Here is a 21,236-nt window from a genome sequence, read left to right on the forward strand (position 1 = left end):
TTGGTTTGCTTCTGCTTTCTTCACTGTGTATCACTTCATATAAATCTTCCTCTATTTCTTTGTATTCTTGCTGTTCATTATTTTATGGTACAATAGTATTCTATTATATTCATATAATATAAATCATGGAACTCAAAAGCTGTCTAGTTCAAACTTCTCATTTACAGATGAGGAAACTGAGACCAGGGAGGTTAAATGACTTGCCCACGGTCACACAGGTAGCAAAGATCAGGAAGGAGCCATCACTTTACTTCCAGGAAGGAGGTTGCTTCCTCGCCCACCTTCTGGAGGTACCTTTTGTCATTGCATTGATCAAAGCTGTTAAGTTTTTCTAATGATTATTGCCCACTTCTTGACTGCATGAGTAGCTTCTTGGCTTTTGTAATTATGTACTAGGAATATCTCCATGTGATTAGGTCCTTTACTCCCAATAAACAACATCTTCAGAGTTTAATCTTAATAGCAGGAATACCAGCGCAGATGATATAAATGGTTTTGTGTTGAGCATTTGTATATCTCCATGTTGTTTTGTACAAGGGTTGCACCAGTTCTTATATCCTCTGGTGGTGCTTGGCCACAGCCGCACTAGCATTGGCTTTTATAATTGTAGTAAATACCCTTTTACCATTTTTGCTTATACCTCTCCTCCTAATTTATTCTTTTTGTCTTATTGTTATTGCTAGCCTTCCTAACTCTTTATTTTATAAGAGTAGAAACAGTGAATATCTTTGCTCTATCCTAGATCTTATTGAAAAAGCTTATAGCGTTACTTCATCACAAAAATTATTAATTCTTGGTTTTAGGTGGCTACTTTTGATTATGTTGAGGAGTGGTCCTTTTATTCTCATGCTTCTAAGTGTTTTTTCCTCCCATAAATGTATGCTATATTCTGTTTAAGGATTTTGTTAAATCCATTGTTGTAAATCTATTTTTAGTTATTACTATGAATTACATTTGTAGTTTCCCTAATGTTGAAATGTCCATTTTACTGATGTAAATTTAATAGAAGAGTGAATAATTTTTAGATATATTGCTATAATCTCTGCTTACATTTTATTTAAAGTTTCCTATCAATATTATTTGTGATATTTGGTCTGTAAATTTCTTTCTCTGTTTTATCTCTACTTAATTTGGGAACTAGGACCATATTTATCTCTTGGAAGGAAGTTGGTAAGATGCTTTCTTTCTCCAAATGAAAGATAGTTTATAAAACATGGGAGTTAATTGGTCATTAAATGCTTGAAAGAATTCCCTTGTAAATCCATCTGGTCCCAGGTTTTTGTTTTGTTTTGTTGTATTTTATATGTTTTTAAGTTTGGGAGCTCATTTATGTCTTGCTCACTTTTTATTGCTGAGTTCAGGTTGTTGCCATTCTCTATCTCCTGTTCTTTTGATGTGTATGTTTTATATTTTTATAAATATACATTGTTGCTTGTAAGTTTTTAGTTTTGTGTTATATAATCTGGTGTAGTAGATCGCGATGGTTTTCTTCCTTGCTGTTCATTGTTAATTTCCTCTTTTTTCTTCATTTTTTACATTAGTGATTTGGTTTTCTTCTTTAAAACATTGTCAAATTAGTTGATGGATTGTTTTTATTGGTGTTCAGATAAAACAACTCAGTTGTATTTATTATACCAATAATTTTTCAAATTTATTCCTAATTTCTAGGATTAGTGTGGAGCTGGTTGATTTTCTAAGTTTCTTGTAGTTGCATGTACATTTAATTTTTTCCTTCCTTTCTTTTATTGATATAATTATTTAGAGATACATTTTCTCCTAAAGACTTCTCTAGTGCATCTAAAAATTGGTATGTTTTCAGATCCTTACCATTTGCTTAAGTACTTTTACTCATTGTTGCTACAATTTGTTTTGTGATCTACTCATTAAGATTAAATTATTTAATATCAACTTAACCCCATTGCTTTGTTCATATTTCCCTTATTGACTATAATTTTTATTGCATAAAATATGATTACAAATGTTATTAATATTCCTACCTTTTCGCATTTGAGAGTTCTTTATGTCCTAGCATGTGATCAATTTTTGTAAAGTGATGTACAGTGCCGAAAAATAGACTTAAGATTTTATTCAGTAACTACCAACGGTCCGTTATCAAGCCCCCCAATCAGATGTAAACGAATTTGAAAACAGCTAGTAAGCTAGTTACACAGCTAGTAAGTGTCAAGTGTCTGAGACTGGGTTTGAACTCAGGTTCTCCTGAGTCCAGGGTGGATGCTCTATCCACTGGACCACCTAGCTGCACTCCCCTTGTACCGCCCTCCCCTTATCATTCTTGATTTTGGAAATAAATGCTTATTTGTTCAATCAGGGCAGAGCACACTAGTATTGTCATGGGATCACAGAACCCCAAAGAAGGAAGAGGCTTCAGAGGTTATCTAGGCTATCCCTCAACAAGAATCCTTTCTCTGACTTCCCCCAATAAACTGTTAACTATAGTTTTTGTGGAGACCTCTAGGGAGGGGGAACCCACTCTTAATGAAGCCTATTCCAATTTTGAAAAATTTGAATTGTTGGAAAAGTCCTAATTATTAGGGAGCGTTTTCTTTTTTTAAATCTAAGATTTAAATTTAAAGCAGAAAAAACCCAGCAATTGTATTTACAAATGTATATTCCATGTGACTTGTCACAAAGACATCTCCTTCTCCCCGCTGCCATTAAATGCTTCTGTTAGTAAACAACACAGCATATGCTCTAACACAATACATTTCAAAATTATCGTACCTCTGAATAGGTAAATGTTAAAGATTTTAATCTAAAATTAAATTCAAAGATGGATTGTCTTTAACAATAGAAAGACCATTTTTACAATTCATTGTAACTCTAGTCTATCATTACAGGTCCTTGGGGTCTCTAGTGGGTATAGTGGCAGGTGCGGTAGATCGTGGGCTTGCCTGAAGTTCATATCCACCTCAGACACTTACTAGCTGTGAGACCCTGGGCAAATCACTTAACCTCAGTTTCCTCATCCATAGAATGAGTTGCCTCAGTTTCCACATTTGTAAAATGGGGGTAAATAGCACCTCCATCCCGGGGTTGTTGTGAACATCTAATGAGAAAATAGTTGTAAAGTGCTTATCATAGTGCCTGGCACATAGTAAGTGCTACATAAATGTTATCTATTATTATGATTAAAATGGATAGGACATTTTAAAATGGTTCCACTGACGGTTACCATGGCTCAAGCTCTGAGGTCTGGGGACTCCACTGCCTGTGCCTAAGAATGACAAGTGAAACAAACGTGAGCCCCAAGTCCATTTCTTGGGGCCATGGAGCCTGAAGGGAGAAGGGGTGTCCCTTCCCCCCACCAGCATAGTGCATGGTGTCCATAAGAATTACAACCCTGGACACCGCCAGGAAAATGAGAGAGAGAAGACTTTTTTGGTCTGGTAACTTAAAAGACTCAGCCCATTCCATCTATGCAGCCAATGGAAATAGGCTGCTTCCATTTATGTGGTAAGGGAATGCAGCATGTCTTCTCCCAAAAGCAGGTCCCTGCCACCTCCCACATTGGTGCCTCTATCATAGGTAATCTGGGCAGGACTAAAGCAAGGTTACACTATTCTATGAGTTGACTTTCTTTTGAGGATTTTTGTTTGTTTCCTACTTACTTTGGCTTCTTTGTCACTGTTTTTGAGGAGGTTGTTTGTGGAATTGTCTTCTCTTATGATGTTCTCTTCTTGAGGTAAATACCATAGAAGTACATCATAGGAAAGACTCAGGAAAAGGCTAAAAGTGTCACTGAAGGCTAGTTCTTACGTGCTACTGAGCCCAAGAGCAACAAAATATTGGTTACCTCTCAGTACAATGTTGGGACTCTAGCCTTGGGAAGTTTGGGGCAGTATTAGCTCCTTGTAAAAGGAGGGTACCTGAAATCATCAAAGGGTTAGAGGAATTGCTATATAAAGACTAAATATGACAATTAAAACTTTTGAGCTTGCAAGATAAAGATTTATGATGAAACCCTATAAAATCATTAGGAGCAAATAGCTATAAGGAGCCCCACCTTCTGGGCATCAATCCAGCTGGCTTGGAAGACAATTCCACCTCAGGTACAGTTGAGCCACGTCACAGAGGCCAAAGTCCCAACATCGTACTGAGAGAGAACCGATGTTTTGTTGATCTTGGGCTCAGCAGCATGTAAGAACTAGCCTTCAGTGACATTTTTATCTTTTTTTCCTGAGTCTTTCCTATGATGTACTTCTATGGTATTTACCTCAAGAAGAGAGCATCACAAGAGAAGACAATTCCATAAACATCCCCCTCAAAAACAGCAACAAAGAAACCAAAGAAAGTGAGTAGGAAACAGACAAAAATCCTCAAAAGAAAGTCAACTCAATGTGGCATGTCTCCTAAAGAGCATCCACTTTTGCCCCTTCCTTTCTACCTTTGGTATAGGTAGAAGGGAAAGCAGCCTTCTGGGATTGGTAGTTGCAGGGAGGAACCACGCCACAGGCACAGTGCTCAGTGTGCTGTGTCTGTACTCAAGTTCAAATTCAGCTTCAGACAGTTCCTAGCTGAGTGACCTGGGCAAATCATTTAACCTCACAGGTTGTTGTGACGATCAAATGAGATATTTGTAAAAAAGCACTTAGCACATAGTAGGTATTGTATAAATGTTTATGTCCTTCCCTTTCTTTTCCCCTTCCCCAAAGACAGGAATAATGGGGATTTTTCCACAGAATCCCACAATATCACGGAGACTAGGGGTGTGGTGCTCCCTGGGATCTGGAAAATCCGAGTAAAATTTTTTGGTCCAGGGCAGCCAGGTGGGGCAGTGAGTAGAGCACTGGCCCTGGCATCAGGAGGACCTGATTTTACATCCAGCCTCAGACACTTGACACACTTACTAGTTGTGTGACCTTGGACAAGTCACTTCACCCCAATTACCTTGCCTTCTCCCCCTCCACCCAAAATAAATAAGTAAATATTAAAAATGGGTTTTGGCCCTCCTTTTGTAGCAGAGAAAAAGTCTGAATTTTTTCCTTTTCTTTATGGGGTATTTACAGTACCTTATTGTCAAATTTAGGTTAAGTATTTGGTCACAGGCTTTGCGTTGTCTGCTGGCCTTCAGCTGTCATTTGTGGCTTCTGCAAAACTCCTCCCCAAATTCCCATTTAATTTCTTATGCTGACCTGCCATATATTAAAACCAGAATGGGGAAAGTCGCAATGTGGAAGGGATAACTGCACTCCTTGAGGCATTGAATAAGCTAGTTGAGGAAGAGTAAAAAAGATCAATGTACTAGATAGCTTCAAAAGCTGCTTCTACTGGATGACAGTTTAAATAGCCCCAGGAAAGGCTTTTGGAGGAGCTGTGTTTTGAGTTCGATGTTCTTGGTAAGGTTTGGCGGGGACGCAGGGGCAGCCATGCTTGTTTGCACTTCTCTTGGTCTGAGGCACAATCCTAGGGAAGATGGATGGTCCATAGGTCTGATGAGTCTGAAATTCTTAAGAGGAAGAAACAATAGTACAATGGGAAAAGGGAATGAGTCTGGGAATAGAGGCAGAAAAGACTTGGTAAATTATAACGGGGGAAGAGGGCTCTGTGAAGAGAGACAGCTGAGATATTTTAAATTATTAAGTCCAAGGTGCTAAAGGAGGGAATGCTGGGTCCTGACTTTATAATCTTTACCTTGCGGCTTTTCTAAGGCAGGGCTATACAACCCAGGGCAGATTACACTGTGTTCCCCACACCCATTTTACATAGGCAAAATCAGATTGAGGTGTTATCGCATTGATCAAAGCTGTTAAGTTTTTCTAATGATTATTGCCCAATTCTTGACTGCATGAGTAGCTTCTTGGCTTTTGTAATTATGTACTAGGAATATCTCCATGCGATTAGGTCCTTTACTCCCAATAAACAACATCTTCAGAGTTTAATCTTAATAGCAGGAATACTGGTGCAGATGATATAAACGGTTTTGTGTTGAGCATTTGTATATTTCCATGTTGTTTTCTACAAGGGTTGCACCAGTTCTTATATCCTCTAGTGGTGCTTGGCCACAGCCGCACTAGCATTGGCTTTTATAATTGTAGTAAATACCCTTTTACCATTTTTGCCTACACCTCTCCTCCTAATTTATTCTTTTTGTCTTATTGTTATTGCTAGCCTTCCTAACTCTTTATTTTATGAGAGTAGAAACAGTGAATATCTTTGCTCTATCCTAGATCTTATTGAAAAAGCTTATAGTGTTACTTCATCACAAAAATTATTAATTCTTGGTTTTAGGTGGCTACTTTTGATTATGTTGAGGAATGGTCCTTTTATTCTCATGCTTTTAAGTGTTTTCCCCCCATAAATGTATGCTATATTCTGTTTAAGGATTTTGTTAAATCCATTGTTGTAAATCTATTTTTAGTTATTACTATGAATTACATTTGTAGTTTCCCTAATGTTGAAATGTCCATTTTACTGATGTAAATTTAATAGAAGAGTGAATAATTTTTAGATATATTGCTATAATCTCTGCTTACACTTTATTTAAAGTTTCCTATCAATATTATTTGTGATATTTGGTCTGTAAATTTCTTTCTCTGTTTTATCTCTACTTAATTTTGGAACTAGGACCATATTTATCTCTTGGAAGGAAGTTGGTAAGATGCTTTCTTTCTCCAAATGAAAGATAGTTTATAAAACACAGAAGTTAATTGGTCATTAAATGCTTGAAAGAATTCCCTTGTAAATCCATCTGGTCCCAGGTTTTTGTTTTGTTTTGTTATATTTTATATGTTTTTAAGTTTGGGAGCTCATTTATGTCTTGCTCACTTTTTATTGCTGAGTTCAGGTTGTTGCCATTCTCTATCTCCTGTTCTTTTGATGTGTATGTTTTATATTTTTATAAATATACATTGTTGCTTGTAAGTTTTTAGTTTTGTGTTATATAATCTGGTGTACTAGATCGCGATGGTTTTCTTCCTTGCTGTTCATTGTTAATTTCCTCTTTTTTCTTCATTTTTTATGTTAGTGATTTGGTTTTCTTCTTTAAAACATTGTCAAATTAGTTGATGGATTGTTTGTTTTTATTGGTTTTCAGATAAAACAACTCAGTTGTATTTATTATACCAATAATTTTTCAAATTTATTCCTAATTTCTAGGATTAGTGTAGAGCTGGTTGATTTTCTAAGTTTCTTGTAGTTGCATGTACATTTAATTTTTTCCTTCCTTTCTTTTATTGATATAACTATTTAGAGATACATTTTCTCCTGAAGACTTCTCTAGTGCATCTAAAAATTGGTATGTTTTCAAATCCTTACCATTTGCTTAAGTACTTTTACTCATTGTTGCTACGATTTGTTTTGTGATCTACTCATTAAGATTAAATTATTTAATATCAACTTAACCCCATTGCTTTGTTCATATTTCCCTTATTGACTATAATTTTTATTGCATAAAATATGATTACAAATGTTATTAATATTCCTACCTTTTTGCATTTGAGAGTTCTTTATGTCCTAGCATGTGATCAATTTTTGTAAAGTGATGTACAGTGCCGAAAAATAGACTTAAGATTTTATTCAGTAACTACCAGCGGTCCATTATCCAGCCCCCCAATCAGATGTAAACGAATTTGAAAACAGATTATTGATCTAACAAATAAACTTTATAAATATTTATGTAATAAATAAACCTCTAATTTTCTGTTTAGTTATGTAACTTCTCTGTTTATCTTTATGTCAAATTGCACAAATAGGCTAAGTGATAGCACTGGCATGTGGCTTTGGAACTGGTTAAATGACTGGAACCAATATGTATCATTATTGTGGCAAACAGAGACTCAAGCAGATACTGTCCCAGAGTTTGTCAGTTGGCAACATGTCTGAATTTGGATTTCTAAGAATGTTTTTGGAGAACTGCTGGGAGAGAAAAGTCAGAAGGAAGTTTTTTTCTCCATCTTGGAGTCATGTGGCTGGGCAGGGTTGAGTGGATGCTTAGTATAATAAAAGATTTTATCATGTTTATATATAATAAATATATTTATTAATAGCATATAATTTTGTTAAGATATATTAATATTATAATTATGCCATTAGATAATAAATGTACATTCATTATATAATAGAATAATATTCTATATTATTTATTTATCATGAAAGTTATTATTATGCTAGAATAATAAAAATTATTATATTATTATTTTTATTCCATAAATTAAACAATTTTTAAAAAGAATATATGGGGGCTCCCTACTACCTCTAGGGTAAAATACAAAGTCCTCTGTTTGACATTTAATGCTTTTCATAATCTAACTCCTACCTATCTTTTCCATGCTTATTGCCTCTTATTCTCTCCCATGCTTTACATAAAGTCTTCCTATGGACTTTATAGTCCAGTCAAATGGTCCTATTTGCTGTTCTACATGGGATGCAAACCATCTGTGCTTTGCATAAGCTGTTTCGTGCTTGGAATGCTCCCCCTCCTCACCTCTGTTTGCCTCCAATCCCACACGAGGCCTTCCTTCATCCCCCAAGCTGCTAGTGCTCCACCGTTGTTGTTCAGTCATTTTGACTCTTTGTGATCCCATTTGAAGTTTTCTTGGGAAAGATACTGGAATGGTTTGCCATTTACTTCTCCAGCTTATTTTTCAGATTTACATTTACAAGTTAAGTGACTTGCTGTATCAGGAGGGCAGAGTTTATAATCTCAAAGAGGATCATAAACATGTCTGAAAGGTTCGGAATCGCCGGATATAAGAAACTCTCAAAGTAGAAGGCAGAAGAATCAAAACATTTATTTAGGCTCCACAGTAACCAACCCATGAACCAGCAGCCCCATTTTGATATGTTGATCATAATCTTCCAGGCCCAATAAGTACGCCTTGAAAGAGTAACCAGGAGGCTACAGAGAAACATGATTGCGTAAAGCAAAATCATGTTTCCCCCTTTTATGGTAATAAGATTACCCACTGGACTGAAGTCTTTGTTCAGCTTCCTCCCGTAGATCAGCTCTGCTACTGGCAGCTCCTGCCTCAGCTGTGTCTGTGTCTGTAACTGTAACTGACGTAACTGTCGTAACTGCCTCTGTAACTGCCTCTGGCTCCAACTGTCGCTGTAACTGTCGCTGTAATGGCCTGAAGTCTTTGTTCAGCTTTCTCCCGTAGGTTAGCTCTGCTACTGGCAGCTCCTGCTTCAGCTGTGGCTGTAACTGACGTAACTGTCGTAACTGCCTCTGTAACTGTCGTTGTAACTGACGATGTAACTGTCGCTGGCTCCAACCGAAAAAGGAAAGAAAAAAAATCTTCAAGCTGTCCTCTCCCCTCTTATAGAGTTTGTGACATCATCAAGCTCCGCCCGAATGACCAGGGCCGATTGGTTCCTGAGTTGGCCCCTCCCCCTAGCATAGACATTAACACCTCCCCTCAGCCAGCCCCATGACTCCTCACACAGGAAGCTGTCTGCTTCCCGGCATGCTCCCCGGGCCTCCTGCCCCGGAAGAGCAAGCCACAGTGTCCAGAGGCTCAATGAGGCAAGCTGAGCCATTCAAAGAAAACAAAAGCCATTATGGCTACACTCCACCCCTTGTTATAGGATACATAATCTAATCAGCCATGTATCCTAGAACATACATTGTGATCCAATTACAAAGGAAACTAAAACATATCATTCATTATAAAGCAAAACATATCATTCAGTGACATTCCCAAACATTGGTTAACGATTCAAATGCGATCCACCCCTAGATCCCAGCAAAATAATCTCTTCAATCAATCATCCCCAAAATAATTATTAATAATTCAAATGTCCACCCCTAAATCCTTGTATCCATTACATAGGATCAATAATATCATAACAATAAAACAACACAGCAAGGATAACACAAAATAAGTAAACAGAACACTATCATCATTTCCACCCCCCTTGAACGATTGGGGCTCAAAATCTTGGGGTGAGGGGTGAAGGTCTCATTTTCCATAGCTTCTTCATGCTGAAATTGGATGTAGAGATGGCCCTGCCCCCAAAAAGTCCCATTCCAGAGGTCATTTCTTTAACGAGCTGGCAGGAATTCCAAGAATGCTACATGCTTAGGCAGTCACCGGAAAGTGCAGGGTGCTTAAGCCTGAAGGAAACAAAACTAGCAACAAGGTTAGCCAAAACAAAGGACAAAAAGAATAGACAAGTATGGACTATAATTCTTCAAATAAAATCATCTCAAGTTTGGTTGAGATTTCAGTTATGCAAAGATCCAACATCAGAGCCAAACTCAGGTGGGAAATGTTTCTTTTCAAAAGGAACATAATGAGGAAGCCAAGAGGATCCCACCCTAGATATAGACTAAGATTGTCCTCCCAGCCTTTCCCCAAATGTACAAGTTTTCATCCGTTAATCACACAAGGTCACCTTCAGTCTGAGTGGCTTGTAGGCTTGCAGGAGCAGTTCTTATTTCCCTATTTCTCGTGTTATCAAGTCCTCTATACATTCTGTATAATTCATTGGTTGGAATTCCATCTATCATTTCAAAACCTACTCCTGCTCTCAATAAAGCAGTAAACATTTCTTTCCTTGTTACTCTCCTTTGGCGCCAAGTTTGCTGGTTATTCACCCTTCTCTCTTGAGGAGATCTATCCCTTCCCCAGTCACCTAAGTCATATAACTGTAAAATCTTATTTATCACTGTTGTAAGACGGCTCCCTACTTCTCCAAGTAATAAATTCAAAATTAGTTGTTTATAAGCAGGGGGAGCTGTCCTAATTATTAAATTCCTATGAGGCAGTTCCATTGAATCATTGTAATATTTGTCTGCAGTTCCTGTCATAATGGCAGTCTTCATTACCTCCTCCTTTAGTCTCATGATACAATCTCTAAGTGAATACCAGGGTCTGTGCTCAGTGGGCCACATAGAATCAGTAGCATATCTCTTATTGCATCCCACAGCGGCTAATGCCAACAGAGTAGTCCTGCTATCACCATCTCCTTGCTGATGATGTTCCCTAAAAGCTTGTTGAACTAGAGGATCATGGCTGATACCTATGAATCTCATGCAGTCTGTCCCATCTACTGATATTCCACCGGCCCCTTGATCACTGAGTCTTACCATCCAAGATATCAATGGTTCTCCTATTCTTTGGCTGAATCTACTCAAAATATCTGTGACCTCTTGCGGTGAGAAATCTTCCTGAATTTCCCTTGTAACTGAATCTTCACCTCGGGTTTCTGTCTTCCTCCTTTGTATGGGTCGAGCCCTTGTCTGATCATTTAACCATCTCCTATTCTCTGTGTGAGGCACATCCTGAACCCCAGTAGTGTTTTGTGCCTCAGCCCCTAACATTGTCTCATTCTCTCCCCACTCACTTCCTCTGCCACCATGGCTAGGACGAAGCAGGCAGTCAGGCTCTTTCTGGGCTGGGTTGAAATGCACTCTGGGCTTTTTTGGTCTCCTGTTGCTCTTAGCCACATTAATAGAAAAGTTCTCATTTGAGTCAGTTTGGTCTCCTGCTATCTGAGATTCCTCTTCTTCCTGTGGGGTAGGAGTGCCCCCATGTCTTTCACTTAATCTCAATCTTTCGTATACTAGCCGGTAGGCTGATAACACTATCCAGCTTTGCCTAGATAGTGATGCCCCTGACTGAATCCCAACTTCTCGTAAACACTTTTCCAAATCCCTAGGATCTCCTCTCCGTAGCCTTGGTTCCCAGTTTTCACAGGGTCCAGCTTTTTTAGCCAATTCTTTTGCTAGGGAGGAATAAAATGGATCCTCCCATCCTGGGATATTCATCTCTTCCTCTGGAATTGTTCTGCTTCTAAATAGAGATCTTATACCTAGCGATCCTGTTCGTGACGCCAAATGTATCAGGAGGGCAGAGTTTATAATCTCAATGAGGATCATAAACATGTCTGAAAGGTTCGGAATCGCCGGATATAAGAAACTCTCAAAGTAGAAGGCAGAAGAATCAAAACATTTATTTAGGCTCCACAGTAACCAACCCATGAACCAGCAGCCCCATTTTGATATGTTGATCATAATCTTCCAGGCCCAATAAGTACGCCTTGAAAGAGTAACCAGGAGGCTACAGAGAAACATGATTGCGTAAAGCAAAATCATGTTTCCCCCTTTTATGGTAATAAGATTACCCACTGGACTGAAGTCTTTGTTCAGCTTCCTCCCGTAGATCAGCTCTGCTACTGGCAGCTCCTGCCTCAGCTGTGTCTGTGTCTGTAACTGTAACTGACGTAACTGTCGTAACTGCCTCTGTAACTGCCTCTGGCTCCAACTGTCGCTGTAACTGTCGCTGTAATGGCCTGAAGTCTTTGTTCAGCTTTCTCCCGTAGGTTAGCTCTGCTACTGGCAGCTCCTGCTTCAGCTGTGGCTGTAACTGACGTAACTGTCGTAACTGCCTCTGTAACTGTCGTTGTAACTGACGATGTAACTGTCGCTGGCTCCAACCGAAAAAGGAAAGAAAAAAAATCTTCAAGCTGTCCTCTCCCCTCTTATAGAGTTTGTGACATCATCAAGCTCCGCCCGAATGACCAGGGCCGATTGGTTCCTGAGTTGGCCCCTCCCCCTAGCATAGACATTAACACCTCCCCTCAGCCAGCCCCATGACTCCTCACACAGGAAGCTGTCTGCTTCCCGGCATGCTCCCCGGGCCTCCTGCCCCGGAAGAGCAAGCCACAGTGTCCAGAGGCTCAATGAGGCAAGCTGAGCCATTCAAAGAAAACAAAAGCCATTATGGCTACACTTGCCCAGGTTTACACAGCTAGTAAGTGTCAAGTGTCTGAGACTGGGTTTGAACTCAGGTTCTCCTGAGTCCAGGGTGGATGCTCTATCCACTGGACCACCTAGCTGCGCTCCCCTTGTACCGCCCTCCCCTTCTCATTCTTGATTTTGGAAATAAATGCTTATTTGTTCAATCAGGGCAGAGCACACTAGTATTGTCATGGGATCACAGAACCCCAAAGAAGAAAGAGACTTCAGAGGTTATCTAGGCTATCCCTCAACAAGAATCCTTTCTCTGACTTCCCCCAATAAACTGTTAACTATAGTTTTTATGGAGACCTCTAGGGAGGGGGAATCCACTCTTAATGAAGCCTATTCCAATTTTGAAAAGTTTGAATTGTTGGAAAAGTCCTAATTATTAGGGAGCGTTTTCTTTTTTTAAATCTAAGATTTAAATTTAAAGCAGAAAAAACCCAGCAATTGTATTTACAAACGTATATTCCATGTGACTTGTCACAAAGACATCTCCTTCTCCCCGCCGCCATTAAATGCTTCTGTTAGTAAACAACACAGCATATGCTCTAACACATTACATTTCAAAATTATCATACCTCTGAATAGGTAAATGTTAAAGATTTTAATCTAAAATTAAATTCAAGGATGGATTGTCTTTAACAACAGAAAGACCATTTTTACAATTCATTGTAACTCTAGTCTATCATTACAGGTCCTTGGGGTCTCTAGTGGGTATAGTGGCAGGTGGGGTAGATCGTGGGCTTGCGTGAAGTTCATATCCACTTACTAGCTGTGAGACCCTGGGCAAATCACTTAACCTCAATTTCCTCATCCATAGAATGAGTTGCCTCATTTTCCACATTTGTAAAATGGGGGTAAATAGCGCTTCCATCCCAGGGTTGTTGTGAAGATCTAATGAGAAAATAGTTGTAAAGTGCTTATCATAGTGCCTGGCACATAGTAAGTGCTACATAAATGTTATCTATTATTATGATTAAAATGGATAGGACATTTTAAAATGGTTCCACTGGCTAAAATGGCCTAATTGCAAGTTTGATTCATTTCTAAACAGCTTATAATGGCCAGAAAGTCTGACTAAGCCAGTAATAGATTTGTTTTTCAATCCTTTTCCAGCTATTGCTGCTACATGTTTAATGCTTATATAAAAACAACTCCCCCCCACACTATTTCTGTAAATATCATAAACATGAAATGCTTGAAATAAGTGAGTCCCTTAGCTTGAGAAAACTTCTATTTAACTTAGAGGGGAAAGAAAAAAAGTAGAAAAGAAACCTTCCTTTTTCCTCCTCTTGTCTCGCAGAAAACAAAAACAGCTTAAACCAATTCCCAAGATAAATATCTGATAGAAACTGGGCTTCGACCCAATGCTTCCAGCTCATTGTCTGGCACTGTGATTGGAACAATTTAGTTATTTACGTTATTCAGAAATTGATCGACTCTATCGGTTCTCATCCAGCATTTCAAAGAGTACCAAAATTTGCTCATGCTAGCTGGACGATGGTCAGTAGACCGAGGGATATCGAAGGCTTTCCAGCTTTCTTCATATTCATCATCGGCCAAATCTTCATTTTTTCTCCATCGCTGACATCTACTGTTCTTCTGTTCTGATGCCTGGTTGATCAGCAGGTACTCCTCTTCAGCATTCTACCTTTTCATAGGAAGATGAATTTAAGATTGTCATTCAGGTTGTAGAAGCCTTGAATATTAGACACGTCATAAGAAATCTGGAATGATGACCTTAAAGATTTTGCCCTTGTAGTAAAGGAGACAAAAGGTACAATGCCCTTCCACGTACTCTGAAATTGTCAAGAAGGTGATGCACATGGTACGTACACTTGACCAGGGCTGATAATGGAAAACTCTCCTGCCACTCCAGGCCACTGAACTTCTTCCGTTTCACCTTTGGCATTGGTTATTCTCCAATATCTGTCATCTTACTGATACGTTTTGATATCTCTATCCTAATTTGGTAAATGTAGAAATAGCAAGGTGGATGCCCCAAACTAAGCTCGGATAGAAATGATGGGGATATCACAGAAATGATGTCAGATATTACGGACACCGTGATATCTCCAGACATATCTACACATTCCTTATTACCAACATGAAAATCTGATGGTAGGATAGCTCCCTGTTAGAATGATGCTCACATAAGAGAAGTAAAAACCAGTTTGTGTAAGAAGCACTTGTAACACCATGCAAGTTGCCAGTGGATGCCAAGTCATCTTGTCTGGACAGTGATAAATTTCATATTGATTATGGCCCTCTATACTTTTCAATTCAATAAATCAACTCAAACCAGTGTGTATGCAAAAAAATTAAAAGAATACACTGCTTTCCTTACCTCTGTTGGAAAACTCCAGCAAATTAAATATATAATATATGTATATATATATCAAATTCTCCAAATCATTGTTACTTAATAATGTCATACTTCTCATTGATGCAGGAACTACTAGCTTCTTTCTGTCCATTGTGGATCCAAAAGGAACATCGATCGTCACTGGGAAACTTATGCCCTATCCACAATTCCTTCACATCCTACTCATCCTCCTCCATATTATTTTTCAGAGATCCATTCATATGTGGATACCTGTATCTCAAGTATTTCTCCAGTTCATACCAGGCTTTTTAAAGAGTAGCATAATGAATATATCTTCCTGGGTCAGAATAAGTCTCTATGAAGAGAGATTTCCAATTTTTATTTTTTTGTGTTTCCTTTCGTCTGATAAAAGCCAGTGCCTTTGTTGTTGTTGTGGTTGCAAAAGGGTCTTCTTCATAGACGACTCCAGTGAAAATCTATAGTTTTATTTACATCATACTTATAATCTTATCTTATTCTATTTTTATTGATATCAGTTCTTCATTTATTTTCTTTAGTGAGTAACAAGGTTTGAAATGGTTCCATTTTGTGTCTGAGAAGCCTGTTGATGTTTATCTTTTCCTCATTTCTTTTGGCATCTTCTCTTTAAATTTTAAAGTCTATAATATAAATAATAAAGTCTATATATACTTATTCATAGTATCAGAGCTTTTTTTTTTTAAAATACCTTACTTATTCTTTGATTATTCCTTTTGTAACAGTGACTACGTTGGTTACATTGTCTATTATATTTTACCCTTCCCCTAGGGTTCTTTGGTACCTTTTTAAGGAGTTTGTAGGGTCTCTCATCTCTGCCATTGGCTCAAGCTCCTACTGATTGTGTTCCCTCAAATTTAGTTTTGTTTAATCACTTAACAGTCAGACTAGTTTTTACAAAGAAATATTTACTTCATACTTGCTAAAGGTTTAGCAAGAACAAACATAGAAACATTCCCTCACCTAATACTTGGGGGACACAATTCTCCCCTATACCCCATTAATGTCTGGGATGGAGAGAAGGATTAAGTTTATAGCTTAATGTATTTCCTATATTGCTTCAAACATACCAAGTTCTAAGACTGTAGGGTCCCGATTGGGGAAAAGCCATAAAATACAGTAGTGAGTGAAAAGCCATAAAAACTTAAACTTCATGAAAAGTGGAAGACCGACAATGGTGACCTGTTAAAAATCATAACTTCGATACTGAATACAGAGTCATAACTTAAGATACTACGACCTATGAAAACCATAACAAGAATATAGGGACCAGTGTGTGATTGATAACACAAACTTACATTTGGGCATAACATTGACTTAACTCCCAAGTTCATTACTAAGCAGAAGACCAAAAATATCCCCCAGTCAGTAGTGATACACTCTCAAGCTCCTCCTCCCTTTATCTGTGTTCTATAATACCATGGAGATTTGGGAGATTCTGGGTGGGGATCCACTGAACTGTCTGGATGCCACCCTAGCCCAAAGATTGCCCCTGTTTTGTAAGTTTTTATAATGATTGATTAAACTACTACCTATAATCAATCTGGAGATACTTGACCTCTTCCTTTGGTATAAAAAGAACACCCCATAGTTATGGAGAGGTACAGGATTCCCCAGCCAGGGGAATTCTGGTTTGCTCTGGGGATCCTGGATTTTCAGGGCTTCCTTGCTGGGCTTATAGCAACATCCAGCTTGGAATCCCGGCTTCACGGTCACCATGGCTCAAGCTCTGAGGTCTGGGGACTCCACTGCCTGTGCCTAGGAATGACAAGTGAAACAAACATGAGCCCCAAGTCCATTTCTTGGGGCCATGGAGCCTGAAGGGAGAAGGGGTGTCCCTTCCCCCCACCAGCATAGTGCATGGTGTCCATAAGAACTTCAACCCTGGATACCACTAGGAAAGTGAGAGAGAGAAGACTTTTTTGGTTTGGTAACTTAAAAGACTCAGCCCATTCCATCTACGCAGCCAGTGGAAATAGGCTGCTTCCATTTATGTGGTAAGGGAATGCAGCATGTCTTCTCTCAGAAGCAGGTCCCTGCCACCTCCCACATTGGTGCCTCTATCATAGGTAATCTGGGCAGGACTAAAGCAAGGTTACACTATTCTATGAGTTGACTTTCTTTTGAGGATTTTTGTTTGTTTCCTACTTACTTTGGCTTCTTTGTCACTGTTTTTGAGGAGGTTGTTTGTGGAATTGTCTTCTCTTATGATGTTCTCTTCTTGAGGTAAATACCATAGAAGTACATCACAGGAAAGACTCAGGAAAAGGCTAAAAGTGTCACTGAAGGCTAGTTCTTATGTGCTACTGAGCCCAAGAGCAACAAAATATTGGTTACCTCTCAGTACAATGTTGGGACTCTAGCCTTGGGAAGTTTGGGGCAGTATTAGCTCCTTGTAAAAGGAGGGTACCTGAAACCATCAAAGGGTTAGAGGAATTGCTATATAAAGACTAAATATGACAATTAAAACTTTTGAGCTTGCAAAGATAAGGATTTATGATGAAACCCTATAAAATCATTAGGAGCAAATAGCTATAAGGAGCCCCACCTTCTGGGCATCAATCCAGCTGGCTTGGAAAACAATTCCACCTCAGGTACAGTTGAGCCACATCACAGAGGCCAAAGTCCCAACATCGTACTGAGAGACAACCGATGTTTTGTTGATCTTGGGCTCAGCAGCATGTAAGAACTAGCCTTCAGTGACATTTTTATCTTTTTTTCCTGAGTCTTTCCTATGATGTACTTCTATGGTATTTACCTCAAGAAGAGAGCATCACAAGAGAAGACAATTCCATAAACATCCCCCTCAAAAACAGCAACAAAGAAGCCAAAGAAAGTGAGTAGGAAACAGATAAACAAAAATCCTCAAAAGAAAGTCAACTCAATGTGGCATGTCTCCTAAAGAGCATCCACTTTTGCCCCTTCCTTTCTACCTTTGGTATAGGTAGAAGGGAAAGCAGCCTTCTGGGATTGGTAGTTGCAGGGAGGAACCATGCCACAGGCACAGTGCACAGTGTGCTGTGTCTGTACTCAAGTTCAAATTCAGCTTCAGACAGTTCCTAGCTGAGTGACCTGGGCAAATCATTTAACCTCACAGGTTGTTGTGACGATCAAATGAGATATTTGTAAAAAAGCACTTAGCACATAGTAGGTATTATATAAATGTTTATGTCCTTCCCTTCTCTTTTCCCCTTCCCCAAAGACAGGAATAATGGGGATTTTTCCACAGAATCCCACAATATCACGGAGACTAGGGGTGTGGTGCTCCCTGGGATCTGGAAAATCCGAGTAAAATTTTTGGTCCAGGGCAGTGAGGTGGGGCAGTGAGTAGAGCACTGGCCCTGGCATCAGGAGGACCTGAGTTTAAATCCAGCCTCAGACACTTGACACACTTACTAGTTGTGTGACCTTGGGCAAGTCACTTCACCCCAATTACCTTGCCTTCTCCCCCTCCACCCAAAATAAATAAGTAAATATTAAAAATGGGTTTTGTCCCTCCTTTTGTAGCAGAGAAAAAGTCTGAATTTTTTCCTTTTCTTTTATGGGGTATTTACAGTACCTTATTGTCAAATTTAGGTTAAGTATTTGGTCATAGGCCTTGCGTTGTCTGCTGGCCTTCACCTGTCATTTGTGGCTTCTGCAAAACTCTTCCCCAAATTCCCATTTAATTTCTTATGCTGACCTGCCATATATTAAAACCAGGATGGGGAAAGTCGCAATGTGGAAGGGATAACTGCACTCCTTGAGGCATTGAATAAGCTAGTTGAGGAATGTACTAGATAGCTTCAAAAGCTGCTTTTACTGGATGACAGTTTAAATAGCCCCAGGAAAGGCTCCTCAAGTTCAAATCTGGCCTCAGGCACTTGCTAGCTGTGTGATTCTGGGCAAGTCACTTAACCCTGTTTGCCTCAGTTTCCTTATCTGTAAAATGAGCTGGAGAAGGAAATGGCAAACTGCTCCATTATCTCTGCCGAGAAAACCCCAAATGGGGTCACAAAGAGTCAGACACAACTGAAGGACAACAAAAAATGCGGATAATAACAGTGTTGACCTTGCAGGATTGTGATGAGGACATAATAAATGTCATGATATTTCTCATCCCCTTTCCACCTCCTCCTGCTTTATCTCTCTGGTTTGGGAATTAAAACCATATCGTCTCATGCAAGGGGGTTGATAATCTGCTTTCCATTTCTATTTTTTTTTTTTGGTAAATTACTTACTTTTGGAAATAATTGTTCTTTGAATGATTGATAGAATTGATTTATAAGTTCCTCCAGATCTGAGGTGTTGGTGGTTGTTGTTTGAGGTTGATACTTTTCCCAAGTGAATGATGATCTTTCTGGGGGTTTGGAATAAGTCCTGGGATAACAACGATTAGGAGATTTTTGGCGAAAACCCAGGGAATTACGCCTATTTTCTTGCTGATATGCAGCATGCAGTGTTTTGGGTACATTAGTTTATTGAAGGGAAAGTACTGCTTGCAGATATATTCTCCCGGATCTGTCGTTCACATAGTGGGGAAGGAGCTTGGTTTGGAAGGCACTGCTTCAGGACTCACACATCCAAGAAGGTTCACATCGCACACTAGGCCTGACCCAAGAGAGAGAGAGCATTAAAGGTCACAATGAACCAGTTTCCAACTAAAGCCATTTTCCAGGTGGCCACCAGGGGGCAGTGTTATCTTACAATTGCAGAGTTTGGCCCCAAATTTGTGCAAGAGACCCGTATTGCGTTAATGGAACAAGATAAAGAGCCGGAGTTGCGTCTTGCGGTTTGCTGACCTTTCCTTCCTGGACATGAGCGTGTGGGGCAGGGGGAGTCTTGTGCTTGGCCATAGAAGGCTTTGCTTTCCACCCCGCATTCCAGGGCATGGTAGGCTGGTGAGTGAGGGACACACACAGCCCACCCTCCTGCCTCCCACCTCTCACCTTCTGATGTTTGCTAGGTGGTCTGACTCCTGATCTGCCACACTGTCCAGCTTCCCTTATGAAGTCCGTAACCTCGGCTGGGTGATTGGGCAGCTGGGGGCACCCTCCTGAGTCAGCATGGGGCGGGGGCGGGGGCGGGAGCGGGGGTGGGGGTGGGGGGGAGCTGACTTGGGTGAAAGTGACAAACAAAATCTCCCAGCGTCATTTCAGGTCTTTAGTCTCTCCTTCGTCAGCGGTGTTGCTGTTTACATGATCCTTCGACCTGTTCTTTGTCCAAGAGGTTCGAGTCTTTGTTTCGCCTTCGCAGAATTGGAGACTTGGGTTTGGGTGTTTGGGAGGGAGGGGCAGGATAAGTATTTTATATACGCCTACTACATGCCTGGCGCTTTACAAATGTTAGCGTATATGACCTTTCGAGGTAGGGCTGTTATGATCCTAGCTTACCAGTTGAGGAAACCGAGGCAAACGGAAGTTAAGTGACTTGCCCCGGTTCCTATAAACTAGCAGGTGTCTGAGGTTGGATGTGAACTCGGATTTTCCTGGCTCCAGGTTCTGTACTCCATCCACTGTGCCACCTGGTTGCCTCAAGAGGAGAAGCTCCCTGGACTTGGGGTCGGTAGACCTGGCCACCTACTAGTTGGGTGACTTGGGCAAGTTACAACCTGAATGAATTGTAAAATGTGGACGACGTAATCCTGCCCACCTCCCTGGCTGCTGTGCAGAAAGCACTCTGTAAATGTTGGAAGTGTTCGTGGAAATGGAAGCTATCATCATTCCTCTGCTAACAGAGAGCAGAAGTGTGGGTGGGACAGTGTTCTTACACAACCACCATTTACAGCCCTTTGCGGTGGGACGAGGGGAGTGTACCTGCGTCATGTGACACTGTTGACCACCATCTCCTCTCCAATACTCTCCCCCCTCCCCCCTGTTTTTTGTGACATTACTCTCTTGGCTGTTTGGTTTCCTGCCAATGTGACGTCTTCTTTGCTGGCTAGTGATCCATAGCAAAGCCCCTGACTGTGGGTATTCCCCAAGATCAAGCGATAGACCCTCCTCTCTCTCTCTATAACATTCTCTTGGCAATTTCATCCACCCCTAGGAGTCAAACGATCATCTCTACACAGATGTCTCACAGATCTGTACATCCGGCTGACCTCAGTCCCACCGTGCCACTTGTCTCTTGTGCATTTCAAACAGATGTTATGGAGACATTTCAAACCCACCATATCCCAAACTGAAC

General features: G+C 39.9%; 1 pseudogene; it reads right to left on the reverse strand.

Moving 5' to 3' along the window:
* Positions 1-14,422: 14,422 nt before the first annotated feature.
* On the reverse strand, positions 14,423-16,787 carry LOC118837235 (annotated as a pseudogene).
* Positions 16,788-21,236: the final 4,449 nt, after the last annotated feature.

This window comes from Trichosurus vulpecula, chromosome 2, assembly GCF_011100635.1.
Source record: "Trichosurus vulpecula isolate mTriVul1 chromosome 2, mTriVul1.pri, whole genome shotgun sequence".
In the NCBI taxonomy this organism is placed as follows: domain Eukaryota; kingdom Metazoa; phylum Chordata; class Mammalia; order Diprotodontia; family Phalangeridae; genus Trichosurus; species Trichosurus vulpecula.